At 41.6% G+C, this 15381-nt stretch overlaps 1 non-coding gene across 1 annotated transcript; it reads left to right on the top strand.

Annotated features, from left to right (window-relative positions):
* The first annotated feature begins 1972 nt into the window (after positions 1-1972).
* Positions 1973-2079, top strand: LOC126019735 (U6 spliceosomal RNA). The gene has a single exon (XR_007499360.1). It is a non-coding gene; the product is annotated as a U6 spliceosomal RNA (small nuclear RNA).
* Positions 2080-15381: the final 13302 nt, after the last annotated feature.

The raw sequence follows: 15381 nt of genomic DNA, 5'->3' as shown, positions 1-15381 counted from the left end.
CAGAGCAGAGGCAGGTTGGAGGAAGTTGGCAGCATTATTCAGAGGTGAGTCCCATGGTCACTACCAGAAGGAATAGAAGGAATTGTGGATAAGAAGACATATAGTAAAGGGTGAAAAGAAGGAAACATTGAAAGACAGAAGGAAAGATAGAAAGGAGGAAAAAAGTTATGGTGTGAATAAGGAAAGAAGTAAGGTAGAACAAAAAGGGGTGGAGGCAGGAAAGGAGGAAAGGTAGAAAGGAAGAGAGAAGGAAAGTTGTTAAGCTGGATAAGTGGTAACAGTGATATCTGATCTCTGGATGGACTGCTTGCTGTTCTCCCCTGCTGGTCAGTGACAAACAGCTGAGGAGTAGAAAAACCCAATTTAAAACACAATGAGTGCATTTATATTCAGTTGAATAATATTATATGTTGTATGTGGTGTAAATTCCGGTTTATACTGTGCAATCTATGAACAAAACTGTGGGTGTAATTAACTTTTTCACTTCTTAGGGACTGCCATATTGTAAAAATGAAAATAAAAAAATTAACATTTACTATACTTTTTTGTTAATTTACAATAAAAATGTAGAAGTCGCAGAAGCAATCAAATAGTCTTAAACAAAAGCTCTAGATGTGGTGGGGAAAGTCTGTTGACCTGATCACTTGTACTATATGTTGGTTACTGTGACTTGGCAGTGGCCATTTTGCTATACTCTCTCTGCCATTTTCCAGCTATAAGCTGTGTACGTGCTGTTTTGCTACGAACCCTTGAGCTAACAAGAAAGAATGTGCAGCTGCAAAGTATAATTAACCTTGTAGCCCGGAGGAGAGCAACACAGCCGATACCATTCCCAGAAATGAGGCCTTACTCCCTTAACCATATCCCTGAGTTAACAAGACATTCATTATTGTGTATATGTTACATTGTCTGTGCAAAATTATTTCTGTAAGAACATTGCCCCCACCTTATATCTGTTAAAAGTTTAGAAATGCAGTTAGAAGGTCACGAGATGTTTCCATGGAAACTGCAAGATGTATTGCCCACTTGCCTTATTTGGAATAATGAAGTAATTTTCGTGCCAAAAGAATGATTGACATTGCCTTTTGCCTGCCTCCTTCACCTTCCCTATATAAGAAGGTGCTGGACCTTAATAAAAGCCTTTGAACAGAGTTTATGTCTTGGGCCATTTATTATTAATCTCTCCCAGATTTCTTACAGGTGTGGTGTGATCTAAGCCTCGCAAAATAAAGGTGCGGCCGTCCGTGAGCCTCTCGACTGATCCCTGCTGGCCGGGCCCCTCCGGGGGGGCTTTCAGGACCCCGCAACTATATGGTATGTCTGCGCAATAAACTCTTAAATTTGCAGAGCTCAAAATTTCCCAAAGGGGCCGAGTCATTAAGGAGGCAGAACACTGCAGAAGTCAAGTGGTTAATGGCACCTGCACCAGTGTGAGCCTGAGGTAAAAGTGAGTTGCATTGCAGTCTGTATATCTCTGTGTGGGCAAAGTTATTGCTTATATATTGCTTTTGTAGCTATAGATGATAGATAGGTAGATAGATAGATAGATAGATAGATAGATAGATAGATAGATAGATAGATAGATAGATAGATAGATAGATAGATAGATAGATAGATAGATAGGTAGGTAGGTAGGTAGGTAGGTAGGTAGGTAGGTAGGTAGGTAGGTAGGTAGGTAGGTAGATAGATAGGTAGATAGGTAGGTAGGTAGGTATATATATTATATAAGTATTTTATTAATTTGGAATTCCTTGGAAACAATGATGTCAAGAAAGAGAGAAATTGACTCGGAGTGTAGGATATTTAAAGAACAGTGGACTTTTGTTTACTTATTTATGTAGTACAAGGAAAGAGCTGTGTTTCTGATATGCCAGAAAAATAGTGTATATGTTCAAAGAATACAATTTATTTCAACACTATGAAACCCAACATAATGATAAATATGATTGCTTGGTCAGAAAAGTGAGAAAAAGTGCTTGCTTCGGCAGCACATATACTAAAATTGGAATGATACAGAGAAGATTAGCATGGCCCCTGTGCAAGGATAACACGCAAATTCATAAAGCATTCCATATTTTTCTAATAAAATTTAAAAAAAGAAAAGTGAGAAAAAATATTAAAGCTGAAAACTGCATTGTCAGCTCAGCAAAATACTTTTGTGAAGCAGAAGCAGCTAAATAGTTCATCACTGCGAACAAGTTTTCAAGTTGACAAGCAAACCATTTGTGGAGGGAGAATTTATTAAAGAATGCCTTCTTTCTGTTACCAAAGAAGTGTCCAGAGAAGGCCAATTTATTTAGTACAGTGAGTCTTTCAGGACCTACAATTACATGGAGGATTGAAGAAATGGGAGACAATTTGCATCAGCATTTGCAAAATTCCACCAAAATCTTTCCTATTTTTTCTTGGCACTTGACAAAAGCAATAATATTCATGATTCTGCCCTTCTAATATTTATTCGTGGAACAAATTATTATCTTGAAGTCACAGAAGAGCTTGCTACTCTGCAAAGCATCAAAGGAACAACTACAGGTAAGGATGTCTATGAAAAAGTTTGCCAAACTGAATGGTTAGAGCTGGACTGGGCTAAATTAGCCAATGTGACAACTGATCGTGCTCCTAGCAGTGTGGGGTCTAAGAAAGCAGTAATTGCTCACATTAACCAAGAGATGGACAAAAATAACAATTCTAATCCAGTAGCCATAAACTTCCTCATCCACCAAGAGCTGTTTTGTAAATTACTGAAGTGGTATTTGTTATGAAAATTGTGGTATCTTGGGTTGACTTTATTAGAGCTCAGGCACTAAACCACAGATAATTTCAGGAATTTTTGTGAGAGCTAACTGTTGACTATGAAGATGTTCTGTATCACAAAGAAGTCCATTGGCTGAGTCGAGGGAGAGTTTTGGAAAGTTTCTATGAGTTACTTCCAAAGATTACAACTATTCTTCTTTCAAAAAAATAAAAAAAGAGCTCAATAATGCAGAATGAAAATGGCACCTTGCCTTTCTGACAGATGTCACAGAGCTACTCAATAATTTTAATGTGCAACTTCCAGGAAAGGGGAAGCTTATCTGTGAAATGTGATCATATATCAAAGCATTTGAAGTAAAATTAGGCCTCCTCATCAAACAAGTGAAGGAGGAAAACTTCTGCTGTCTAGCCACAACTCAATATCTGTTAGAAAAATCATTGGTTGCATTCCCAAATGAAACATGTGTGGATTCACTGGAAATATTGCAAAAGGATTTCCAAATTAGATTTAAAAAGCTTCATCTGCATGAACAGGACGTACATCTTTTCTGTAATCCCTTTTCCATTGACATTGAAAATGTAGATACAATTTACCAAATGGAACTGGCTGAACTGCAGAATTGTGACTCTCTGAAAGATGCATTCATGTCAAGCAGCCTTCTTAATTTTTATGCATCTCTCCCCTCTAATATATATCCTCATTTCAGGAACAATACACTCAAAATGGCAACCATCTTTGGCAGCACTTATGTCTATGAATAGACTTTTTCTAGAATGAAACATTTTAAATCTCCAACCAGATCAAGACTTACGATGTACTCTTGCATCATTTGTTATTACTAGCAGTGACAAATATGAAACCGGATATTGATCATCTCAATAGCCAAAAGCAGGTCCACAGTTCCCATTGAAATACTGGTAAGTTTGCTAATTTAATTTTACTTTATTTTAAATATTGTATTTGTTCCCATTTTGTTTCTTCACTTCAAAATAAAAAATATGCAGTGTGCATAGCAATTTGTTCATAATATTTTTTAATATAGTCCAGCCCTCCCAGAGTTCCCTGTTTAAAAAGTTTGAGGGCCCCTAAAACAATGTAATGATTCATCAAAAAGTGAAATCAGAAGTACCTTGATATCTGAATATGCAGGTACCTGCACAAGAGGGGAAATCTATTTTAATGGAAAATTCTCTTGTTTTTACATATAAGAACCACCTAGTCCTGGAGTGAAATCGTAAATATAATTTGCAATAGTATTCTACTATACTTCCTTCCTATTTGAGCACACATTATGAATTTTCTACATTATCCTAATCCTTGCTTTGCCCAATACTTTACAAATTGTTTGTTAGAAAAATTTAGCAGAGAAATAACAAAGTTTCTGTTTTGAAGGTAATGGAGTGGGGAAGATAATATAATGAGGATATTACTTACACAGGACATAGTTTAAAATTTCATTGTGTTGCTGTGATAGAAAACATGTGTTGCTTTTGGTTTGTGGATGATCACCAGCTTCAAGCCATGAAATTCATATGGTTTCCTGAGTACTGCCAAAGGAAGCCTATGCACAGATTCAGGAATAGTCCCTGAGAATCACTGGGAGTTTCCAAAAATAACAACAGAATTGTTAAGTGAATGTATTATATGAAGTTTACACTCAAAGTTGTTTTATTTTGTTTTGTTTTTGTTTATTTTTTGGGCCACACCTTTTTGATGCTCAGGGGTTATTCCTGGCTAAGTGCTCAGAAATTGCCCCTGGCTTGGGGGGACCAGGGGATCGAACCACGGTCCTTCCTTGGCTAGAGCTTGCAAGGCAGACACCTTACCTCTAGCGCCACTTCGCTGGCTCATCAAAGTTTTTTTAACAATAAAATGTTATACAACAATAAATTCCTGGAGGAATTGAACTCTTTTTTTTTAATTAAATTTGAAATATATATTTCTTTTTCACTTGAGAGTTGAAGAAATGAGTTCCTGACTTCATTTTTCCTAATAGTTGCATGGTATCCCATTGTGTAGATGTACCACAGTTTCTTTAGCCACTCACCTGCTCTCAGGTACTTGGGTTGTTTCTAAATTTTGGCAACTGTGAATAGTGCTGCAATGAATATAGGAATGCAGAAGGCTTTTCTACAGTGTGATTTTGTTCTCATAGGGAGTATTACAGGAATACTAGTTCTGGAATATATGAAAGAACAATTTAAAGATTGTTGAGGAATATCCATGTTGTATTCCAAGAAAGCTGAACCAGTTTGCCTTCCACCAGCAATAAATGAAAGTCCCTTTCTCATTACATCAGAACCATTGCTCTTGATCTTCATAATGTGTGCTAGTCTCTGTATTGTGAGATTATATCTCATCATTGTTGTGATTTACACCTTCCCAATGATTAAAGATGAAGAGCATTTTTGCATGTGTTTTGGTCATCTTTATTTTTTACTTTGATTAAATGCTCATTTCTTCTCGCCATTTATTGGATGGGTTGAGATGTTTGTTTGTTTTTACTGGCTTAGGTCTATCAGTACCTTGTATATATCTTTTATATATCTTGTAATATATCTTGTATATTAATCTTTTATCAAATGGGTATCAGGTGAATAGATTCTCACATTCTCTGGGTAATTGTCTTTGTATCTTAGAAGCCATTAATCTTGAGATGTAGAAAATTTTCTGTTTAATGTAATCCCATTTGTTTATCTTTTTGTTCACTTGCTTGGCCAGTGATTTTTTTTTCTCTTGAAGATAGCTTCAATGTCATGGAATGTTCTGCTTAAATTTTCCTCTACGGTCCTTATGGTTTCATGTCTGACATCAAGGTCTTAATCTGAGGGTGTCCTGTAAGCCCCCCGAAGGGGCCCAGCCAGCGGAGAGAGGACAAGAGGCTCACGAACAACCGCACCTTTATTTTGCAAAGCTCAGATCACACAACCGCACCTTGAAAAAATCTGAGAGAGGTTAATAACAAATGACCCAAGACAGAAAATCCGTTCAAAGGCACTTTGATGTGATCCTGCATCCTCTTATATAGACAGGGTAAAGAGGGGCAGGCAAAAGGCAATGTCAATCACTATTTTTGGCCCGCAGGCCACTTCATTATTCCAAATAAGGTATAAACACAGTACAGGTTGGGTGGAACAAAGAAAATAAATCATTCCCCAAATATGGAAAGTGGGCAGTGGGGCAGGGGGTAGGACAACTTGCAAGTCATGCTAGATTAGTGGTTTCCATGGAAACACCTTGTGACCTTGGGTAGGGTCTGCTGACCACATTCCCAAGCTCTTAACAGATTTATGGTGGAGCAAGTTCTTAAGAATTAACTTTGTAAAAACAATGTTGCACAAAACAATAATGAATACCTTGTTAACTCAAGAATGTGGGCCAGGGGAGTATAGCTCCATTCCTGGGAGTGGCACCAGGCTGTGTTCCTCTCCCCTGGGCTAAGAAGTTATTTATTACTTTTGTGGCTGCATTTTTTCCTGCTGGCTCAGGGCCCTTGTAGCAAAACAGCACGTAGGCAGCTTGCAGGTGCAAAACTGGAAAATGGCAGAGAGGTTATAACAAAATGGCCACTGTCAAGTCATGGTAACCAACATTAATCTATTTTGATTTTACTTTTTGCATGGTGTTAAACAGAGGTCTGGGTTCAAGTTTTGGCTGCAGTGACCAATTTTCCTAATACCACTTATAGAAAAGACTTTTCTGCTCTATTTTCTATTTCATTCCATCCGTATTCATCAAGAATATGACCAGGCCTATAATTCTCTCCGTTTTTAGTGCCTATATCTGCTTTTAGTATCAGGGTTATCAGGGTAAGGGTAATATTAGCTGCATAGAAACTATTTGCGGTTGTTTCTATGTCTTCAATTTCCTGTAAAGTGCTTGAAGCAGATTTGCAGTAGATCCTCTTCAAAGTTTGAAAGAATTCACTAGTGCAGGGGTCTGCAACCTTTAAGACAGAAAGAGCCACTCAGACTCATTTCCAAAGGAAAAAAATAACCTGGGAGCCACAAAACCACGAGACATTTAAAACAAAAATAGCACTGCATACATTGTTTTACGCTATATAGAGGAACATGCAGTTAGCTGTCTGAACTGAAAAAAAAAGAACTATTTCACTTAACAATGTAAAATATATTTTTCAAATTAATAGCAATTAAAATATTTAAGTGATACTGCTCCTGACCCCTGTTATCGATTTTGTTGTCAGAGCCACTGCAAAGCTTCAAAAGAGCCACATGCGGCTCTGGAGCCTCAGGTTGCTGACCCCTGAACTAGTGCATCTCTCTGGACATGTTTTTAGAAGCTTTTTGATTACTCTTTCTATGTTGTCAATAGTGATCGGTTTATTTACATATCCCAGATCAACTTGGTTCAACCTTGGAAAATTGTAGTTCAAAATTTATCCATTTCTACCAGGTTCTCTTGTTTTGTGGCATCAAGATTCTCAAAATAATCGCTGATTAACTTTGTATTTCAATAATATGTAGTAATACCCTCCTTTCATTTACGATTCTGTTTCTTCTGTTTCTTACTCTAGCTTTCTTGGTGAATCTTGCTAATGGTTTATCAACCTTGTTTATTTTTCAAAAACCAACTTCCGATTTCATTGAGATTTTGGATTGTTTTCTGGTTATGCATTTCATTCATTTCTGCTCTAAGTTTTATTAGTTCCTCTGCTAGACTTCTTGGGGCTCCTTTTGCTGATAATTTTCCAATGTATTTCTATTATTTTTGTTTGCTTTTTCGGTAATACCTGGTGATGCTCAGGGGTTATTCCTCGCTATGAGCACAGAAATTGCTTCTGCCTTGAGGGACCATATGGGACACCAGGGTAAAACCTAGGTCTGTGCTGGGTTAGCTGCATACAAGGCAAACACCCTACCACTGTGCTATAGCAGCCCCTACTTTTCCAATTTCTTAAGCTGTCCATTAAGTTATTTATATCAGCCTTTTCTTCCTTCCTAATGAATGCTGCAGCACTATAAATTTTCCTCTTGATACCTCTTCTGCTGTGACCCACATATTCTGATAATCAGTGTCTTCATTTTCATTTGAGGAATCTTTTGATTTTCCCCTTGATTTCTTATCTGATGCACAGGTTATTCAGCAGTGAGCAGTTTAATTTCCATGTGTTAAAGCAGTTTATCTGTGTCTGTAATTTACTTTTATTTTCAATGCATTATTGTCTGAGAAAGGAGTTGATTTGATTTCTATCCTCTTATCTTATGAAGATAAGTTTTATGATCCAGATGTTGTGTATCTTGGAGAATGTTCTATGTGTTTTGAAGAATGTATAGTGAGCTTTCTGGGGATGGAAAATACTATATATGTCTACTAAGTCATTCTCTTTTATTTTCTCCTTCAAAGCCAGAATATCCTAATTGAATTGGAGTCTGAGTGATCTAACAAGAGGTGACAGAGCTGTGTAAAGTCTCCCCCAAAAGATTGTGTTGCTATTGATAACTTTCTTTAGGGTTTTTTCTTTTTTTATATCTTTATTTAAACATCTTGATTACAAATATGATTTTGATTAGGTTTTAGTCATGTAAAGAACATCCCCCTTCACCAGTACAACATTCCCACCACCAATGTCCCAAATCTCCCTCCATTCCACCCAACCCCCACCTGTACTCTAGACAGGCTTTCCAGTTCCCTCGTTCATTCACATGGTTATGGTAGTTATCAGTGCAGTTATATCTATAACTGCACTCACCACTCTTTGTGGTGAACTTCATGAAGTGAGCTGGAAGTTCCAGCCCTCTTCTCTTTGTCTGAGGTTTGTTGCAAAAATGACTTTTATTTTTCTTTAAACCCATATATGAGTGAGACTATTCTGCTTTGTTCTCTCTCCCTCTGACTTATTTCACTCATCATAATAAATTCCATGTACATCCATGTATAGGAAAATTTCATGACTTCATCTCTCCTGACGGCTGCATAATATTCCGTTGTGTATATGTACCACAGTTTCTTTAGCCATTCATCTGTTGAAGGGCATCTTGGTTGTTTCCAGAGCCTGGCTATTGTGAATAGTGCTGCAATAAATAGAGGTGTGAGGAAGGGATTTTTGTATTGTATTATTGTGTTCCTAGGGTATATCCCTAGGAGTGATATAGCTGGGTCGAATGGGAGCTCAATTTGTTTTTCTTTAGGGATTTTAAAGTTGTTCTAAAATATTGCTGGCCCCTCATTAGGTGCATATATGTTTATGAAGGCAATTACTTTTCGATGTACATATCCCTAGACTATTAAGAAATGACTCTGCCTCTAACAACCTTTTTAAGCCTGAAATCTATGTCGTCTGATACAAGTATAGCCACTCCAGCCTTTGTAAGGGAGTCGTTTGAAGGATTGAGTCTAGATTTGCTCTGAATAGACAAATGTGTTACTTTCAGTATACATAATGTAGGATTAATTTTCTGTGTACCTTAACTGGGCATTTAGTCCATTACCTCATAATGGAAAGCTAATCTACTTCTTAGACAATGTGAATATTGGAAGAATAAGCAACTAGTTGTGCTTATTTTAAAAAATAGTGTACATCTGAAATATTTAACCTAAATTCAGGCACCTACTGAATTAAATTAAAGTTACAAGCTTTTAGACTTGTATGAAGCTCCCCGACACATTTTAAAGTTATGCTGGAACTGAGGATTTTGGAAAGTATAATTATTGTATTATTATCCAAAAATAGCTTTTGCTTCAGATGTGCACTTAATGTCATGGATTATATTTCATTTTGTTTGATGGAATGCACATATTTTTGTGTACATATAAACCTAATTAAGAATTATAAAAAATAATCAAATAGTTATCGAAGAATGAAAGTATTTTTAATATAAATCTTTATTTAATCACCATGATTACAAACATGTTTGTAGTTGGGTTTCAGTTAGAAACAAAATACACCCGTTCACCAGTGCAACATTCCCACCACCCATGCTCCCCCGGCTCCTCCCCCACCTCTGCCTGTTTTTGCCACAGGCATTCTACTTGAATAAAAATATTTTTATCTTAAGATATAGCAAGAAGAAAAGAAAGGTGTACAATTCAAGGTTCTCAACAACATGCAGTTTAAAAATTTTATAAAGCTATTACAATGTATTCAGAATTAGGTTATGAAACAATAGCTTCTAAGAGCTTGGAGGAAATTTAGAGTAAATTAAAAAAAATGCATTTAGAAAGTTCCTAAACATTGATAATTGAAGCCATTGTGTTTTACTATATCAATTCCCTTATACTACAAAGAAAAATGTCACATTCACCGTGTCGCAGGAGATTCTCAATGGCTCACTTCATACGTGAGATGTTGCCCGGACAGGAGTGCGGTGCGTGTCCTGGCCTAGGATGGAGGAATTCCAGACTTCCGAGTCTCCTCTATCTCTGCTTCCCCCAGTTCCCTCTATCTATTCATGGGCTCCTGGGTTGCACATTATCAAGATCCTGAAAGACTGTGGGACACAAATGTTCTCCGCATTCCCAGGCCCCATGAACAAGCCATTAGCTGTGGCACCACATTTACCCTTGTGATCTACTGTAGCAAGTCAGCCCCTGAAGAGGTTGACTGGAGGAGGGATGGAGGATGAGGTCTTTCCCTTCCAGCTCGGAGCACGCGTCTGCCACCCTGTCTAGCCCAGGGTTCTGAGGTAAAACGGCGGGTAAACAGCTCGCAGACAGTTAGCTGGTGGAAATATTTGCTTAGACTGAAGTCCAAAGACTCAGCTTCAGTTCCAGCCAAAAAGCCCTGGCCTTCCACAGACCCTTGTTTTTATTCCCCAGAATCAGGTACCACCCAATGGTGGGATCAGATACCAACCAATGGTGGAAGCAGAATCAGGTACTACCCTAGGGTGGGGGTAGAATGCCAGGTCACTCCCTAGGGTAGGGCACAATCACCAATCAGTTTAGGGTGAGTAACATAGTAATCCCCTAAAATATTTACATACAATCAATCTACTTGGATGGACTAGAGCCCACAGAGCCCAAGCCAGACTGTGAGGAGCCGGCACTGGACCAAGAGCAGAGTGGAGGCAATACTGGGGTTTTTGTGTTTGCGTTTGTAAGAATGCCCTTGCCAATACACACGGGGAACCCTGTCTGTGGTCTTTGCTCATGTAATTGTACTCTTTTTACAGTGTGTGCTGATGAGCCGCCCAAAGCTTCAGTCTTCCAAAATGATCTTCTGGCATCATGTCCATGGGAGAACCAGCCCAGAGTCAGGGAGACCTACAGCATGGCCCACTGTGGAAGGAACAGCACCTGGATATCCAGAAGCAGAGAAGGGGCAGGCTGCAGCAACAGAGCTTTGATATGCCCAGCTTTGATGTTCAGCCTACAGATTGAACTTTCTGGAAGTTCCTCTCAAGCTACTGGCCTACAAGATTGTCAGGGACCTGACAGCCCCACACCCTTGGTCTGCTTCTGCTGCTGCTTTGCAGAACTTCCTGGTATAGCTGCCTTAGACCGCCCAGGGGCTTAGGAAATGAGTAAAAAATCAATAAAAAGTTAGCACAAATTTTGCTACCTAACAGGATGCCTGAGGAGGTTTGCTAAACTATGTTGCCAGCCTTATTCCTGCTGACCTTTCAAGCATGAGTTAAGAGCTAGGTTTAACTTTATGTTTATGTTTAGTAAAAACATTGGGTAATTGTAAATGCTTTAATGGTAAATGCCTTCATGTTACACATTTCTTTCCGCAGGCCCACCCCTGCCTCTTTGTGGCTTGGTATATAAGCTCTGTGAACTTCACAATAAACGACTCTTGATCAGATTATTGACTTGAGTCCTGTCTGTCCCCTTCCCCAATTCTTTTACAGGTTAAGTCCTCTTCGTGACTCACGAATAACTGGCGACCCCCGTCCCTGCAGGCAGGTTTGGGTGGTCGCACAAGATAACCTGGATGGATGCAGTGAGAACAGGGCTAGGGCAGGACTGCATAGGCCTCCATCCACTGTGCCCTGAGTTCCCATCAGCCCTCCTGCCCTCTAGATTCCTATGCATCCCACCACCCACATAGCATCCTTGTACCATATACCCACATACCCACAGCTCTCTCAGAGCCCATCAGAGCTGCTGATGTGGCCTTTATGTTGGGGGCCTGGGATCACCCTGTGCATCCAATCCCTAGCTTCTCAACAAACGGCCATGAGCCAAGGCAGCCTCAGCTCTTCAAAGCAGATATTAATAGCAGGGAGATTAAAACATGGTAGCCTCCTTCCAACCATGTGCCTCTGAATGGGGTCCGTAGAGGGGACAGGAAGGCTGGGGTCTCCTGCCTCTGGAGATTATGGGCTTCCTTCTAGGAGCCAAATCATAGGGAAAGACAGTACAAATAGACCTCCAGTCACTGAGGTTCCCACGACTCCTGTTGAGGCACCTTCAGGTAGCATCCAACCCCAGGAACTTTCATATGAGAAGGGACTCTGAAGCTGAGTTCAACTTTGAAGTCCTGCATGGGACTCTCCTGGGCTGTGGCAACTCCTGATGACTCTCTTTTCCCAGGACCTGTTCAAGAGGCTTAATATAAAGCACAGCTTCTGCAAGATCCTCTGTATGAAGGACCAAAACAAGGAATTTAGGCCTCCAACTATCCAGGCCATTCTGGCTGAGTATGATCAGGAAGGTGGTCATAGCTACATGCCTGGGTGCTGTGACGTGCACACCAGAGGAGAGGGCTCGCTTTGTGAAACAGTAGATCCAGGTGGCCCCAGGTGCGTCATGGTCCCCTGAGAACCCTCTCTGGAGTCTGAGAACATGTCTTCTGGAGTTCCATAGCCAGAATGAAAGATCACAATATCAACTTTGCATGGTCCCAGGGCCCTAACTGTGAGGGCTTCCTTGGGTTGGAACTGCTGGTTTCCATTTTCTGCCTATTTCCTGGGTGGAGCAAGTGTCTTCCCTTCCTCCCTACTTCCCTCCTTCCCTAGTTCCTTCCTTCTTTCCCTCCTCCCTCCTTCTGTCCCTTCTCCCTCCTTCCTGAGTGTCATCAAAGCCTGTAACATGCTTACCTTCAAGGCCCAGACTGTGTATTCTCTGGCCACTCTGCTGCCACCAGCTATCCCAGGATGGACCCTCTCCACACACCTTTCAGACCTCACAATCACCATATATCATGAACTATTATTGAGCGAGTGTCCCACTGAGGTGCGATGCATGTCCTCACCTTGGATGGAGGAATTCCAGACTTCTAAGGCTCCTCTATCTCTGCTTCTCCCCAGCTTCCTCTATCTGTACATGGGCTCCTAGATGGGCATTACCTTGAACATCCCGCGAGTGTGTGGAAAACACACTGACTTCGCATTCCCAGGGCCTGTGTGCAGGCCGATAGCCTGGGCAACACCTTGACACTGATCATCCATTTGGATCAACCGCAGCCCCTAGAGCCCAAGCCAGCCTGTTAGGAGTGGGCACTGGCCCAAGAGCAGGGAGGAGGCATGACTGGGTTTCTGTCCTCCTGGGGCCCTTTCCTATTCCTGCCCAAACACAATGCAAACACGGTCTGGGCTCCTTGCTCATGTCATTTGGGCTCTTTTGGCAGGGTGTGCTGATGAACCGCTTAAAGCCTCAGTAATCCATCAAACTCTTGTCCATTAGATCCCAGGGGAGAGCCAGCAGCATGGCCTATTCTGGCAAGTACAGTCCCTGGAGAGCCAGGCGAGCTGGAGCAGGCTGCAGCTACAGAGCTTGGCTGTGCCCAGAACATGGCAAGGGACAGATCTTTCACGTGCACATTGCAGTTCCTGCAAATTCCTCCCAAGCTTCTGGCCAAGCACATCACATGAATGAATGCAGTGAGCACACATCTAGGGCCAGGGCTGCACAGGCCTCCCTGTATTGGGCCCTGACTGTCCCCCTCAGCCCTCCTGCCCTCCAGGCTCTCATGCATTCCACTCCCCATATTCCCTCATACTCACAATACTTCCAGGTTCCTGAGAGTCCATAAAAGAGTTGATGTAGCCTGAGGTTACTGGGCCTGGGATCACCACCCTGTGCATACAAACCAATAATTGCCAATAGCCAGGGCAGTCTCAGCCTTGAAAGCAGACACCACTAGCAGGAAGATGGAGCACATGCAATCCTCCCTTAACTTACTTGCCTCCGAATGGGGCCAACCGAGGAGACAGGAAGGCTGGGGTCTCCTACCTCTGGAGATAAGGGCCTGTGTTCTAGTAGCCAAATCAGAGGCAAGCAAGCTGAGGACTGTGCAAGTGGACCTCCAGTCCCTGGAAGTTCCCAGGGGCTCCTGTTGAGGCACCTACAGGTAGCATCCAAGCCTGAGCAGTTGTCCATGCAGGGATTCTGAAGCTGAGTTCCACTCAGAACCATTGCATGGGACTCTCCTGGGCTTTAGCAGTTCCTGGTGACCCTCTCCCCTCTCCTAGGACCTGTTCAAGAGGCTGAATCTAAAACACTTCTTTGGCAAGATCCTATGCGAAAAGAATGAAAAAAATGAATTTAGGCCCCCAACTATCCAGGTCGTTGTGGCACAATTCCATCTCATCACAAAAATGCTCATAGTCACATGCCTGGGCTCTGTGACTTGCATGCCTGAGATCTTTCATTGTCCCTCTGAGCACCCTCTCTGAAGTCTGAGAACATGTCTTCTCGAGTTCCATAGCCAGAATTAAAGATCACAATGTCAACTTTGCATGGTCCCAGGACAGATCTTTCATCCGCACATTGAAGTTCCTGAAAATTCCTCCCAAGCTGGCCAACCACATCACATGGATGGACGAAGTGAGCACAGGGTTAGGGCCAGGGCTGCACAGGCCTCTTTCAATTGGGCTCTGACTGTCCCCCTCAGCTCTCTTGCACTCCAGGTTCTCATGCATTCCACCACCCATATTCCCTCCTACCCACAATTCTTCCCGGTTCCCCAGAGTCCATCATCCATCAAAGAGTTGATGTGGCCTGATGTTAAGGGGCCTGGCATCACCCTGTGCATACAAACCCCACCTTCTCAACCAACTGCCTTGAGACAGGGAAGCCTTAGTCCTTCAAAGCAGACATCACCAGCAGTGGGATTGAGCACATGCTATCTTTCTTAATTTGCCTCCAAGTGAGGCCAGCCGAGGGGACAAGACGACTTGGGTCTCCTGCCTGTGGTGATGAGGGGCTACCTTCTAGAAGCCAAATCAGAGGCATGCAAGCTGAGGACAGTGCAAGTGAACTTCCAGTCCCTGGGAGTTCTCAGAGGCTCCTGTTGAGGCACCTTCAAGTAGTATCCAACCCCAGGAACTTGCATATGGAGGGATTCTGAAGTTGAGCTCCACTTTGAACCCCTGTCTTGGACTCTCTTGGGCTGTGGCAGTGCCTGGTGACACATTCCCTTCCCCCACAAGCTTATCAAAAGTATAGTTCTCCAACATTGCCTTGGATCCATCCTATGTGACAAGAGTGAGTATGATGATTTCAGGCCTCGGGCCCCCAACTGTTGTTGCAGTTGTGACTCAGTTCAATATTATTAAAAATTCAATTAAAGAAAAGCCCTTCTCTTCCTTCCCTTTCTTCCCTACCTCACTCCCTCCCTCCCTTCCTTCTTTGCTCCCTTCTTTCCTCCCTTTCCTCCTTTCCTCCCTTTCTTCCTTTCCTCCTTCCTCCTTCCTTCCTTTCATTCTTCTTTACTT

Source organism: Suncus etruscus, chromosome 9 (genome assembly GCF_024139225.1).
Source record: "Suncus etruscus isolate mSunEtr1 chromosome 9, mSunEtr1.pri.cur, whole genome shotgun sequence".
Lineage (NCBI taxonomy): Eukaryota > Metazoa > Chordata > Mammalia > Eulipotyphla > Soricidae > Suncus > Suncus etruscus.
This window is presented reverse-complemented; position numbering and strand designations above follow the sequence as displayed.